Source organism: Mustelus asterias, chromosome 24 (genome assembly GCF_964213995.1).
Source record: "Mustelus asterias chromosome 24, sMusAst1.hap1.1, whole genome shotgun sequence".
NCBI lineage: Eukaryota > Metazoa > Chordata > Chondrichthyes > Carcharhiniformes > Triakidae > Mustelus > Mustelus asterias.
Window position 1 is genome coordinate 58,600,198 of NC_135824.1, and position 13,813 is coordinate 58,614,010.

Consider the following 13,813-nt stretch of genomic DNA (forward strand, 5'->3'; position numbering starts at 1 on the left):
TGCGGGAACACAGTTATTGCAGCCAAGATTTTCTGGCTGCAATTGAAGCAACTTTTAGCTCTTGTGTCAGCCTCCTTGAGATCCATGGCCCCTTTTTTAAGCATTGGAGGAGTGGCATGAACAGTATGATTGACTAGGTTAGGATTGTTTTCGCTGGAGTTCAGACGAATGAGGGGAGATCTCATAGAGACTTATAAAATTCTAACAGGACTGGACAGGGTAGATGCAGGGAGGATGTTCCCGATGGTAGGGGGTGTCCAGAACCAGGGGTCACAGTCTGAGGATTCCGGGTAGACCATTTAGGACGGAGGTGAGGAGACATTTCTTCAGAGTGCTGAGCCTGTGGAATTCATTACCACAGGAAGTAGTTGATGCCAAAACATCGAATGTATTCAAGAGGCGGCTGGATATAGCACTTGGAGCGAATGGGATCAAAGGTTATGGGGAGAAAGCAGGATTAGGCTATTGAGTTGGATGATCAGCCATGATTGTGATGAATGGCGGAGCAGGCTCGAAGGGCCAAATGGCCTCCTCCTGCTCCTATCTTCTATGTTTCTATGATTGGGAGTTTAACTAATCTTTGGATCTGAACAATTTTGAACATGTTTTAGAATCAAGTAGAGATCTAAAATGGAACCGCAGTGACCCTATAGTTAATGGTGAAGGTGACCGTAGGTAATCAGGGGCAGGAGGGGAAGATTAGGATCTACACCCCATATACCAATAGGTTCAACTTGTATATTTTTCTTATTTACATTTACAACCTGGTACTAAAGTTCCTGCATAGAATCAGAGCGACTGAATTTAGTTAAAGTGATGCGTGTTAATTACAAGGGGGCACAGGTTCAAGATAAGAGGGGGAAGGTTTAAGGGAGGTGTGCAGGGGGAAGTTTTCAACACAGTGGGTGGTGGGTGCCTAGAACGTACTACCAGAGGAGGTGGCGGAAGCAGGCACATTAGCAACATTTAAGAGGCATCTGGATGGATACATGAATAGGGAAGGAATAGAGGGATACGGACTGAGTAAGGGCAGAAGGTTTTTTTTTAGTTTAGTTAGGGCATCATGTTCAGCACAGGCTTGGAGGGCCGAAGGACCTGTTCCTGTGCTGTACTTTTCTTTGTTCTTTGTTAAGGGGATAAGATTATATGAAGGGGCTTTGGCAAAAGGTTTAAGAGTAGGAAGTAGGAATGGAAGACAAGCAGCATTAATTTCAACAGAGTGTGGGGGGGCTGCTGAAAGGGTAACGTAATCTGCTCCTTGACAGAAATCAGGGGATATAAGAAAGAGATGGCTGCGTAGTTAGGAGTTATAAAAAAAGGATAGGTTTGTTGTGGCCTCAATGGCCTCTCCTTATTCCTTGACTCTCATGCGGATACTGAATGTCGAGGGATCTTGTGAAACATTCAAAACTAATATTGCATTTCCAGCTCTCACCAGATCTTCTCTTATACTTAACACAAAGTCAGCTTCCATAGCCAAAAGCTCTCTCACTTCCAATATTCTAATCATGACTTCAAAGAAGTCCTCAAAGAAATCAAGGGAACTGCCCTGGATAAACAGTAAACCTGTTCATAGTTGTCCAGATCATCAACAAACTGTCCTGGTCCCTCCATGCCAATGCTATAGCTAAGAAAGCCCCACCAATGCCTCTACTTTCTCAGGTGGCTAAGGAAATTTGGCATGCGCGCTACAACTCTCACCAACTTTTACAGATGCACCATAGAAAGCATTCTTTCTGGTTGTATCACAGTTTGGTATGGCTCCTGCTCTGCCCAAGACTGCAAGAAACTACAAAAGGTCGTGAACGAAGCCCAATCCAACACACAGTCTCCCGCCCATTGACTCTGTCTGCACTTCCCGCTGCTTCAAGAAAGCAGCCAGCATAATCAGGAACCCCACGCATCCCGGACATACTCTCTTCCATCTTCTTCCGTCGGGAAAAGATACAAAAGTCTGAATATATGTACCAACTGACTCAAGAACAGCTTCTTCCCTGCTGCCATCAGACTTTTTAATGGCCCACCTTATATTAAGTTGATCTTTCTCTACACCCTGGCTATGTCTGTTACACTACATGCTGTGCCCTCTCCTTTCCGTCTCTATGTACGGTATGCTTTGTCTGTATAGTGCCCAAGAAACAATACTTTTCACTGTATCCCAATACACGTGACAATGATAAATCAAATCAAATCATTTTGTTTGATTTTGTACTTCATGTTGCTTCTGAGAATGATTAAAATCAGTCACATCAAACACCTTTCCAGATACAGCCAGTTACTGAAGTGGTCTTAAAGAATAGGATAGGTTTAAATCAGTGCATAGAAGATTTAAAACAACAAAGGGAAGAGTTATTTTTAAAAAAAGCTTTCTACGAAGATTTTCCAGGTAATATGTTGAATCTTATGAGTGACTTAATAATAGCTTCATCACTGCAGGGTGTTGTCTGTATTTGGAATGACGCAGGTATTCACCAGTCAGTTCTGGCTAAGTCAAAGCCATAACCAATTGATTAGAGTATCAAAATGTCCAGAACATACACTTTTTACACACTTGTAATGTGGTCTGAGTGTTTGAGATGCCATTTTGTTATCTAAAGCAATTACCTGCACAACAGACCCCAATGCTGGGAATTCAAGTTTAAAGTTTGTTTATTAGTGTCACAAATAGGCTTACATTAACACATGCAATGAAGTTACTGTGAATATCCCCCAGTCGCCACACTCTGGCAGCTGTTTGGGTACACTGAAGGAGAATTTAGCATGGCCAATGCACCTAACCAGCACATCTTTCGGACTGTGGGAGAAAACCAGAGCACCCGGAGGAAACCCACACAGACAAGGGGAGAACATGCAGACTCCACACAGACAGTGACCCAAGCTGGGAATTGAACTCAGGTCCCTGGCACTGTGAGGCAGCAGTGCTAACCATTGTGCCACCGTACTGTCCCTTGGAATCCAGTGTCTGTCAATTTTCTGTTCAAGTTATGGCATCATGATGGTAAATGCAATGTCACGACCTGAACTGAACTTTAGTGATAATGCCACCACACACTGCCACCTAGTGTCTATTGAAACTTAAGGGAGAGAATGGATTCCTGATGGAAAGGGAGCTCAAAATCGTCAAGGGTTTAGAATGGGAAGGAAGATAGAAGTGGTAGATCAAACACCGGAAAAGTACTTAAATAATGGAATGAGCCAGAGAAGAGGCGATGGCCTCGTGATATTATCACTTGATTATTAATCCAGAAACTCAGCTAATATTCTGGGGACCCGGGTTCGAATCCTGCCACGGCAGATGGAATTTGAATTCAATTTTTAAAAATCTGGAATTAAGAATCTACTGACGACCATGAAACCATTGTGGATTGTCAGAAAAACCCATCTGGTTCACTAATGTCTTTTAGGGAAGGAAATCTGTTGTTCTTACCTGGTCTGGCCTACATGTGACTCCAGAGCCACAATAATGGCGTTGACTCTCAGCTGCCCTCCAAGGAAAATTAGGGATGAGCAATAAATGCTGGCCAGTCAGTGACGCCCATATCCCACGAATAAAAAAAAAACTAAATTACCTTTCCCATTTGCATTATCATGTTCTTAAGCAATTTTGTTAAAAGATTGAACAGTTATAAATTCCCATGTGTCAAGGTGGTCCCGTCCAAAGGTTCAAAAGAAAACGTTACATTTACCTGGTGCCTTTAACATAGTAAAAAGGAGCTCAGATGATTCTCAGGGAAAATCTGCCACTAGATATTTAAGGAAATATTCGGATAGTTGACCAAAAGCATGTCAGAGAGGTAGGTTTAAGGGGCAACTTAAAGGAGGGAAGAGACAAAACTGGAAACTGAATCTATGGTGAAATGGCGCGACAACAATAATCTCTCCCTCGATGTCAACAAAACGAAGGAGATAGTCACCGACTTCAGGAATCATAGTGGAGGACATGGCCCTGTCTACATCAAAGGGGACAAAGTGAAAATTGTCGAGAGCTTCAGGTTTCTAGGTGTCCAGATCACCAACAACCTGTCCTGGTCCCTCCACACCGACGCTATATCATAGAAATCATAGAAACCCTACAGTGCAGAAGGAGGCCATTCGGCCCATCGAGTCTGCACCGACCACAATCCCACCCAGGCCCTACCCCCACATATTTTACCCGCTACTCCCTCTAACCTACGCATCCCAGGACTCTAAGGGGCAATTTATTTTAACCTGGCCAATCCACCTAACCCGCACATCTTTGGACTGATATTATAGTTAAGAAAGCCCCACCAACGCCTCTACTTTCAATGCCCCGGGTTTCCCACTAACTTGGTACGGTGCTATTACTCAACTTTGCGTTTTGCTCTGATCCATTGAATTTCAATTGTATGTCAGCTACGACTCTCACCAACTTTTACAGATGCACCATGGAAAGCATCCTTTCTGATTGTATCACAACTTGGTATGGGCTCCTGCTCTGCCCAAGACCGCAAGAAACTACAAAAGGTCTTGAATGTAGCCCAATCCATCGCACAAACCAGCCTCCCATCCATTGACTCTGTCTACACTTCCTGCTGCCTTGGCAAAGCAGCCAGCATAATTAAGGACGCCACGCACCCGGACATTCTCTCTTCCACCTTCTTCCGTTGGGAAAAAGACACAAAAATCTGAGGTCACGTACCAACCGACTCAAGAACAGCTTCTTCCCTGCTGCCATCAGACTTTTGAATGGACCTACCTTGCATTAAGTTGATCTTTCTCTACACCCTAGCTATGACTGTAACACTACATTCTGCATCCTCTCCTTTCCTTCTCTATGAACGGTATGCTTTGTCTATATAGCGTGCAAGAAACAACACTTTTCACTGTGTGTGACAATAATAAATCAAATCTAATCAAATCAAATCAAATCAAATGTGCAGACCTCTCTAGTAAGATTGTAACCATAGTAAACGTAAATAAATGTGATGTTCAGGAGCAATTGATTCAGCTGAAAAAAAGCAGATGTGCTGTGGAATTCTTTGTCTCATTGAAGTGTGCCGTGAAAAGGTTGGGAACCATTGCTCGACTAAGTCAACATGCCCAGCATCAAAACAGGTCATAGAACCATAGAAACTAGAAGCAGGGTTAGGCCATTCGGCCCTTTGAGCCTGCTCCACCATTCATTTTCATCATTTTGATCATGGCTGGTCATTGAATTCAATATCCTGACCCCTTCCCCCCCCATATCCCTTGATCTTTTAGCCCCAAGAGCTATATTTAATTTCTCCTTGCAATCATAGAACATTTTGGCCTCAACTACTTTCTGTGGTAGTGAATTCCACACATTCACCACTTCCTAGGTGAAGAAATTTCTCTTCACCTCAGTTCTAAAAGGTTTACCCCTTATCCTCAAACTATGACACCCTAGTTCTGGACTCCCCCACAATTGGGAACATTCTTTCTGAATCTACCCTGTCTAACCCTGTTAGAATTATATAGGGGGAGGCGATGGCCTAGTGATATTATCACTAGACTATTAATCCAGAAACTCAGCTAATGTTCTGGGGACCCGGGTTCGAATCCCGCCACGGCAGATGGTGGAATTTGAATTCAATAAAACATATCTGGAATTAAGAATCTACTGATGACCATGAAACCATTGTTGATTGTTGGAAAAACCCATCTGGTTCACTAATGTCCGTTTGGGAAGGAAATCTGCAGTCCTTACCCGGTCTGGCCTACATGTGACTCCAGAGCCACAGCAATGTGGTTGACTCTCAACTGCCCTCCAAGGACAATTAGAATTGGGCAATAAATGCTGGCCAGCCAGCAACGCCCATGTCCCATGAATGAATAATAAAAAATGTTTCTATGAGATCCCCTCTCACTCTCCTAAACTCCAGTGAACATAATCCTATGTCATGCCATTTGTATGCCTGACACCAGACTCCCTAAACAACTGCTCTATTTAGAATTTGGTCGCAGCAGAGGGCTCCTAAGAGGACAATGGAAATGCTTTGGGTTTATCCTCAAAGAATCGCCTAAGAAGTCAAGCATCCCAACCGATGTGTGGCAGTCCCAGGCCAATGGCCAACCAAAATGGAGACGGTTAATTTGGGTAGGAAGTGAGTTCATCAGGACTACAGAGGCGAAGTCGAGGCATTAGAGAGAGTGCACAAACTTCCAAACAACTTATCTAGCTGACTCTTTGAGAACCATCTGTCCCGCATATGGCAGAGTCTGCAGACCATGCACAGCACTTACCAACCCCTGGTGTGGTTTGGGGTTTTGAAAACCTGTATTGATTCGCGCTGGTGTGAAATCACACCGGCTGGGTGGGACGATGCGGAGAGGGTGGAAGAGCAGTGTTATTAAATGCAGCTTTATCGTAATATGCTAATCAGGCTCACTCCCTTCTTGGGCATAAGCCTGATCGCATAATTAGAGGGGAATGGGGATGATTACAAACCAAAATCTCGCTGATACAAATCCCGTTTTGGTTCTCTCGTGAGATATAACGGCTATTACAGAATTTGCAATTGTGGCTCGCGCGGCCACTAGATCGTAGAATGCCCACAATGCAGAGGAGGCCATTTGGCCCATCGAGTCTGCAGAGACCACAATCCTACCCAGGCCCAATCCCCGTAACCCCACATATTTACCCTGCTAATCCCTCTGATACTAAAGGGCACTTGAACATGGCCAATCAACTAACCGGCACATCTTTCGAGTGTGGGAGGAAACCAGAGGGAAACCTACACAGACACGGGGAGAACATGCACACTCCACACAGACAGTCACCCGAGGCTGGAATTGAACCTGGGTTCCTGGCGCTGTGAGGCAGTGGTGCTAACCACTGTGCCACTGTGAATGGACAACTGAGCAATGGAACCATTTATAATTGATGATGCATCAGTGTGGCTGAGTTGCAGCACTCACGTCTCTGAGTCAGAAGGTTGTGGGTTCAAATTCCGCTCCAGAGGCTAGCACCTCAGTGTAGTTACTGAGGGAATGTTGCGCCAGTGGTGCCACTGTTCAGACAAGAAATTAAACTGAGTTCCTGTCTGGTGGAGGTTAAAGATTCCATGGCACTATTTCAGAGAATAACAAAGGCATTTTCTCTGGTTTTCTAGTCAATCAGCATCAGAAAAACAGATAATCTGTTTGTGGGACCTGATGGTGCACAAATTGTACCACATTATAATAGTGACTACACTTCAAAAGAAGTACTTCACTCGCACATCTGGAGGCTGTGAAAGACATGTGGTGGAATTTTCTCATCTTTATGACTATGTGTCAACCCAGGTGGGAAAAGTGGGGTGAAGCTCGCGGACTCCACTGCAGCTTTATCTGCCATATATTTTGACACTAATCAAAGAAAATCAAGGAGGCATAGGCTGCCTTGCCAGCAATATTGTCTCTTGACAGATTGGGATACCTTTTACAGGGCATCCTTATTTGGGGCAGCATGGTGGCACAGTATTGCCTCACAGTGCCAGGGACCCGGGTTCGATTCCTGGCTTAGGTCACTGTCTATGTGGATTCTCCACATTCTTCCCGTGTCTATTTGGGGTTCCTCTGAGTGCGCCAGTTTCCTCCTACAGTCAGAAAGATATGCTGGTTAGGTGCATTGGCCAGACTAAATTCTCCCTCAGTGTACCCAAACAGGTGCCGGAGTGTGGCGACTAGTGGATTTTCACAGTAACTTCACTGCAGTGTTAATGTAAGCCTTACTCGTGACACTAATAAATAAACACTTTTTGACACCTGAGTCGAAATAAATCTGCACTGTGTCACTGTGCTGCCCAACTAGGTAAATACTAAGATCAGATTAACATTTGAGTCGAATATGACTGCACATTGGATGGACCAGACTCTTTTTTTTAAAGTCACAAGTAAGGTTGACATTAACATTGCAATGAAGTTACTGTGAATTCCCCTAGTTGCCACACTCTGGCACCTGTTCGGGTCAATGCACCCTAACCAGCACGTCTTTCGGACTGTGGGAGGAAACCGGAGCACCCGGAGGAAACCCACGCAGACACGGGGAGAATGTGCAGACTCCACACAGACAGTGACCCGAGCCGGGAATCGAACCCGGGTCCCTGACGCTGTGAGGCAGCAGTGCTAACCCACTGTGCCACCGTGTCGCCTCTGCTGAGTATTTCCAGCACCTTGTTTGTTTCATATTCCCAGTAATGCTGTATTTTGCTCTTATACATCAAACAGTTTTGTTTCTTTTAGCAAAAATGTTTAACTAAAAAAAAGGTAGAAATCCATGATTTTGAACAATGAGGGTTTCATATTTCTATTTGTGGCCCAATGCTGATGGAGCTGCTGAATGATAAATTAGATAGTAGTGATCCAGAACAGGAAATGATCCACCTGGCACCTCTGGTGACTGAGGCAAGTCTGCAAACAGATAACTGCCACCGGGGGGGGAATTGTCAGGCAGAGAAAGATAAAAAGCAAGCGATTCTACACTCTATGACTTTCGAAACGTTCATGAGCTTGTGTCTGTGCGTTCCATTGCTGGTGTTATAGAATCTTTCACTTTTCCCAACTCCCATCCCTTTTTTGCCAACATTGGCAGCCATGCCTTCAGCTGCCTACAACCTCTGCTCTGGCATACCCTCAATAAACCATTCTCTCCTTCTTTAAGGCCCTCCATGAAATCCACCTTTTGATCAGACTTTTGGTCACCTCTCCTCCTGTACCTCATCATCCATTTAACTGTCAACTGCCATGGGAATTTTTCTAGGTTAAAAGTACAATGTAAATGTATGATCTTGCCTGGTGTTATCCAGCAATGACAATAAGACGGTGCTGCATCTGAAACTCTCTCTCATTGCTGTAAGAATATAAGAAATAGGAGTAGTGGTAGTCCATACTACCTATCGATCAATTGAATATATGACGTTAGTGTAACTTTAAGAGATTTTTTTAAAAATCATGATCTCTGCAGTTCTCACAGTCTTTAGCTGATGTCATTATGTTGTTGGGCTGACTAAGATGAGTCCTTTTATTGCTACTCAAGTGGCTTAAATGGGGTTGTTTGTGTTTACTCGGGGAATAGTTTTACCATCCTGCATGTAAGGAGGACGGTCATGTGTTTTTGAACTTTTTTTTCAGTGAGTTTAAGGTTTCATTTTGTGTTTGGCTGCAGTTAGAGTTGAGTTTTTTAGAAGGGTCAGCAGGCTAAACAGAAGTGTTTTCCCTCTCTCCCTGTTGTTTTGGAAATTCTGTTGGTTAGCTGAAAATAAGATCTTGTTTTCCTGAATGGTGAAAATCTGCTGCTGTTGGGAGCTGGACCAGAGTCTCTCTGGGGCTTTGAGAAGCTGTCTTGTCTTAAAACTGTTTGGAGTGAATTCAGAGAACTGCAGATTTCAACCAAAGGACTCAAATTCCCTTATCACGTGAGCAGTAGACATTGTTGTACTGAACCTGTTTAAAGGGTCTTGTCTATGGCAAGGGTTTTGGTTTGATCAGAACACATTAGATATCTTTGGTAAGGGTTATACATTATAGTGGTTGTTGTTTGTAATTGATAAAAGTTGTTGCCAATCTTCTTACTATATATGTTAACTGTATTCTTAAATACAGTTTGATAAAAGCTCCCTAGTGGGTCTTTTGAATCACACCTGAAGTGGAACATATCATGCTTCTCCTAGCCAAATTCAAGATGCAAAATTTATGATTCAGGGGGGTTCATAAGACACTTCGAAGTTTCTAATCTGAACCGTAACAAATATGACCATGGCAGATCTTTGACTTCAACTCCACTTTCCCACCAATCCCCATATTCCTTCATTCCCGAGGACTTCAAAATTCTCTGTCTCCGCTTTAAATCTATTCAACATCCACAACTCTCTGGGCAGAGGATTTCATGATGTGGAGATGCTGGCGTTGGACTGGGGTGAACACGGTAAGAAGTCTCACAACACCAGGTTAAAGTCCAACAGGTTTATTTGGTAGCAAATACCATAAGCTTTCGGAGCACTGCTCCTTCGTCAGATGGAGTGGAAATGTGCTCTCAAACACTGCAAACAGACAAAATCAAGTTGCAGAATACTGATTAGAATGCGAATCCTACAGCCAACCAGGTCTTAAAGGTACAGACAATGTGGGTGGAGGGAACATTAAACACAGGTTAAAGAAATGTGTATTGTCTCCAGACAGAACAGCTAGTGAGATTCTACAAGCTCAGGAGGCAAGCTGTGGAGGTTACTGATAATGTGACATAAATCCAACATCCCGGTTTTGGCCGTCCTCATGTGTGCGGAACTTGGCTATCAGTTTCTGCTCAGCGACTCTGCGCTGTCGTGTCGTCCTGGGCTTGCAGAATCTCACTAGCTGTTCTGTCTGGAGACAATACACATTTCTTTAACCTGTGTTTAATGTTCGCTCCACCCACATTGTCTGTACCTTTAAGACCTGGCTGGCTGTAGGATTCGCATTCTAATCAGTATTCTGCAACTTGATTTTGTCTGTTTGCACTGTTTGAGAGCACATTTCCACTCCATCTGACGAAGGAGCAGTGCTCCGAAAGCTTATGGTATTTGCTACCAAATAAACCTGTTGGACTTTAACCTGGTGTTGTGAGACTTCTTACAGAGAATTTCAAACATTCATTCCTTTTTGAATGCAGAAATTCTCATCTCAATGAACGGCCCCTTATTCTGTGACTATGCCCCCTTGTTCCAGACTGCCAAGCCAGGGGAAACAACATTTCAGTGTCTACCATATCAAGCACCTTCAGAACCTTATATGTTTCAATGAGATCACGTCTCATTCTTCTAAATTCCAGAGATGCAATTTACTCAGCCTCTCATCATAGGACAACCCTCTCATCCCATGGACAAATCTGGTGAACCTTCACTGTACCACCTGCAATGCAAGTATATTTTCCGCTAAAAGCCCCCCTTAACTCAATAATATCTTGAGTATCTTTTAAAACTGTGTGGTGGGAATTTCCATGTGGCTTCTCCCACTCCACCTCCTGTATCTTTTAGGTAGATGGAGTTTTCCACCGCAGTTATGGGATATCAGAGTGGAAAAGGCCTTGTGAAAATTCATGGTGATACTGTGGGTGTAAAACAGTAAAACATATAATTCTCACCACGACAGGAGAAGAGTGGCGTACAGCAGTCCACCCTCACTTTGCTCATGATTTTGAGTTGAGTGCAACATTTGGAGTGTGCCTGCATCTGTAATGGTTATTATATAAACCATAGGCCAGCACGGTGGCACAGTGGTTAGCACTGCTGCCTCACAGTGTCAGGTATCCAGGTTCGATTCCTGGTTTGGGTCACTGGCTGTGTGGAGTCTGCACATTCTCTCCCGTCTGCGTGGGTTTCCTCCCACAGTCCGAAAGACATGCTGGTTAAGAGAATTGGCCATGCTAAATTCTCCCTCAGTGTACCCGAACAGGTGCCGGAGTGTGGCGACAAGGGGATTTTCATAGTAACTTAATTGCAGCGTTAATGTAAGCCTATTTGTGACACTAATAAATAAACTTTCAGGAGTTACTTTCATAGATGGAACTGTTATTTGAAATGTTGCAGAATTATGTTTTCTTAAATGTCAGATGTTGAGAACAGACTATTGGGCTGTTTGAAGTACCTGATGCCTTGAGCGTTGGAAATGTTTTACATCTTGACAGCTAATTAAGAAGAAATATCTTCAAAGGAAAAGGCATTTCTTAGTGTCTTTAGTCTTTATTTGCCTCTAATATGTGCCAATTGGCAACTCTTCTTCCAACTGTTACCACCAAAGACAGTAGCCCTGAAACTGGTTTCCTGTTGCAAATCTGACAGTGAAACATGTGTGGAGGAATTCCTCCAGTCACCAAACCAGCAGGAGACCAGAAAAATCCCTACAGGATTTCAGGGTTGAGGCACTTTGCAGAGAAAATCTGCCACTGATTATTGGACTGCTTTGTTTTTAAACAAAATGAGAAATTTATATATTAGAGCTAATTTTATGTCCAATTGTAGACTGGGAATCCCATCTTCCACTATCACAACTTATCTTTCTATAGCAACTTTAACAAAATGAAGTGTCCCAGTGCACTTCACATGAGTGGCACAGTGGTTAGCACTGCTCCTGGCTTGGGTTACTGCTGTGTGGAGTCTGCCCGTTCTCACCGTGTCTGTATGGGTTTCCTCCGGGTGCTCCGGTTTCCTTCCACAGTCCGAAAGACGTGCTGGTTAGGTGCATTAGCCATGCTAAATTCTCCCTCAATGTACCTAAACAGGGGCCGGAATGTGGCAACTAGGGGATTTTCACAGTAACTTCATTGTAGTGTTAATGTAAGCCTACTTGTGACACTAATAAATAAACTTAAAACTTTAAGGAGCCTTATAAAACAAAGTATGACACTGAGCCACATAAAATTGCTCAAAGAGGTAAGTTTTATGGAGCATCTCGAAGGAGGAACATGAGGTACAGAGTAGGGAGAGGTGTAAGGGGGATTCCAGAGCTTAAGGTCTAGGCAACTGGAGGCACAATGACAAATGATGGATCAATTATATTTAGAAATGCAAAAGAGGCTAGAATTAGAGGAGCACAGGTGAGTTTTGAGATTAAAGATTACAGAAATAGGGAAGGGCAAGGAGAAACAAGGATGAAAATTTTGAAATTAAGATGTTGTTTGCACAGGAGCTGGTGTAGGACAGTGACTGGGTCGCAGGGAGACTGGGGGAACAATGCTTGCTTCAAGAAATGAACAGCAGAAACTTGGACAACCTCAAGTTTACAGTGCTTAGAACGTGGGAGACCAGCCAGGAGAACATTGCAAGTCTAGAGAAATGAAGGCATGGATGAGGGCTTTAGCAGCTTATGAACTAAGGGAGGGGTGAAGCTGAGTGAGGTTACAGAGATGGAAGTAGGTGGATGGGACACAAATAAGGTGAGTAGCTCAGTTCAGGATCAATTGTGACACCAAGGCTATGAATAGACTTGCTTAATTCCACCGTTGCCATGGAGAGGGATGGAGTCAGCAGTTAGGAAATTGAGTTTGCAAAGATGACCTAAAACAATGGCTTCAGTCTTCCCAATATTAAGTGGTGGAAATTTCTGCTCATTCAATATGGATGTTTGATAAGAAGTCTGACAATTTAGCATCAATGGAGGAGTTGAGAGAATAGGTGGTGAGAGAGCTGGTTGTCATCGATGTACATGTGAAAACTAATGCAGTGTCTTCTAGTGGTGTTGTCAAGGGGCTGTATGGAGAGGCAAAATAGGAAGGTGCCAAGGACAGATTCTTGGGAGACATCAGAGGTAGAGGTGTGGGAGATGGAAGAAAATACTTTAGCTGGAGCTTTGTGGCCATTCGCGTCGGCGGATTCTTCTAGCCCCACCGATGGGGCTGGAAGGCCAATTCATGGTATATTCAACAGTAAGGGGTGCATTCAATGGGAAACCCATTAACAACGGCAGGGCCAGAAGATCCCATCGCCAGCCAATGGTGGTCCACCTCCACTGTCACAAAACACGTGGCAGGTTGTGCGGAATATCCCACCCAATGACTCTGGCTATGGTTAGATAGGGAAAAATGGAACTATGTGACAGCAATTCCACCCAGCAGGCTGAGAGTGGGGAGGAGGTGCGGTGAACCATGCTAAAAGTTGCATTCAGGTACAGATGGATGAAGAGGAAAAGTTACCTCTGTCATAGTTACAGAGGATGTCATTTGAGACTTTGATATGAGCCATTTTGGTATTTTGCCCTGGGTAAGATGCTCTTTTGAAGATTGTGTGCAGACCTGATGGGCCGAATGGCCTCCTTCTGCGCTGTAGCAATTCTATGGTTGGTTCTATGGAGCCACAGCTGCTTATTATTTTCTACAAAC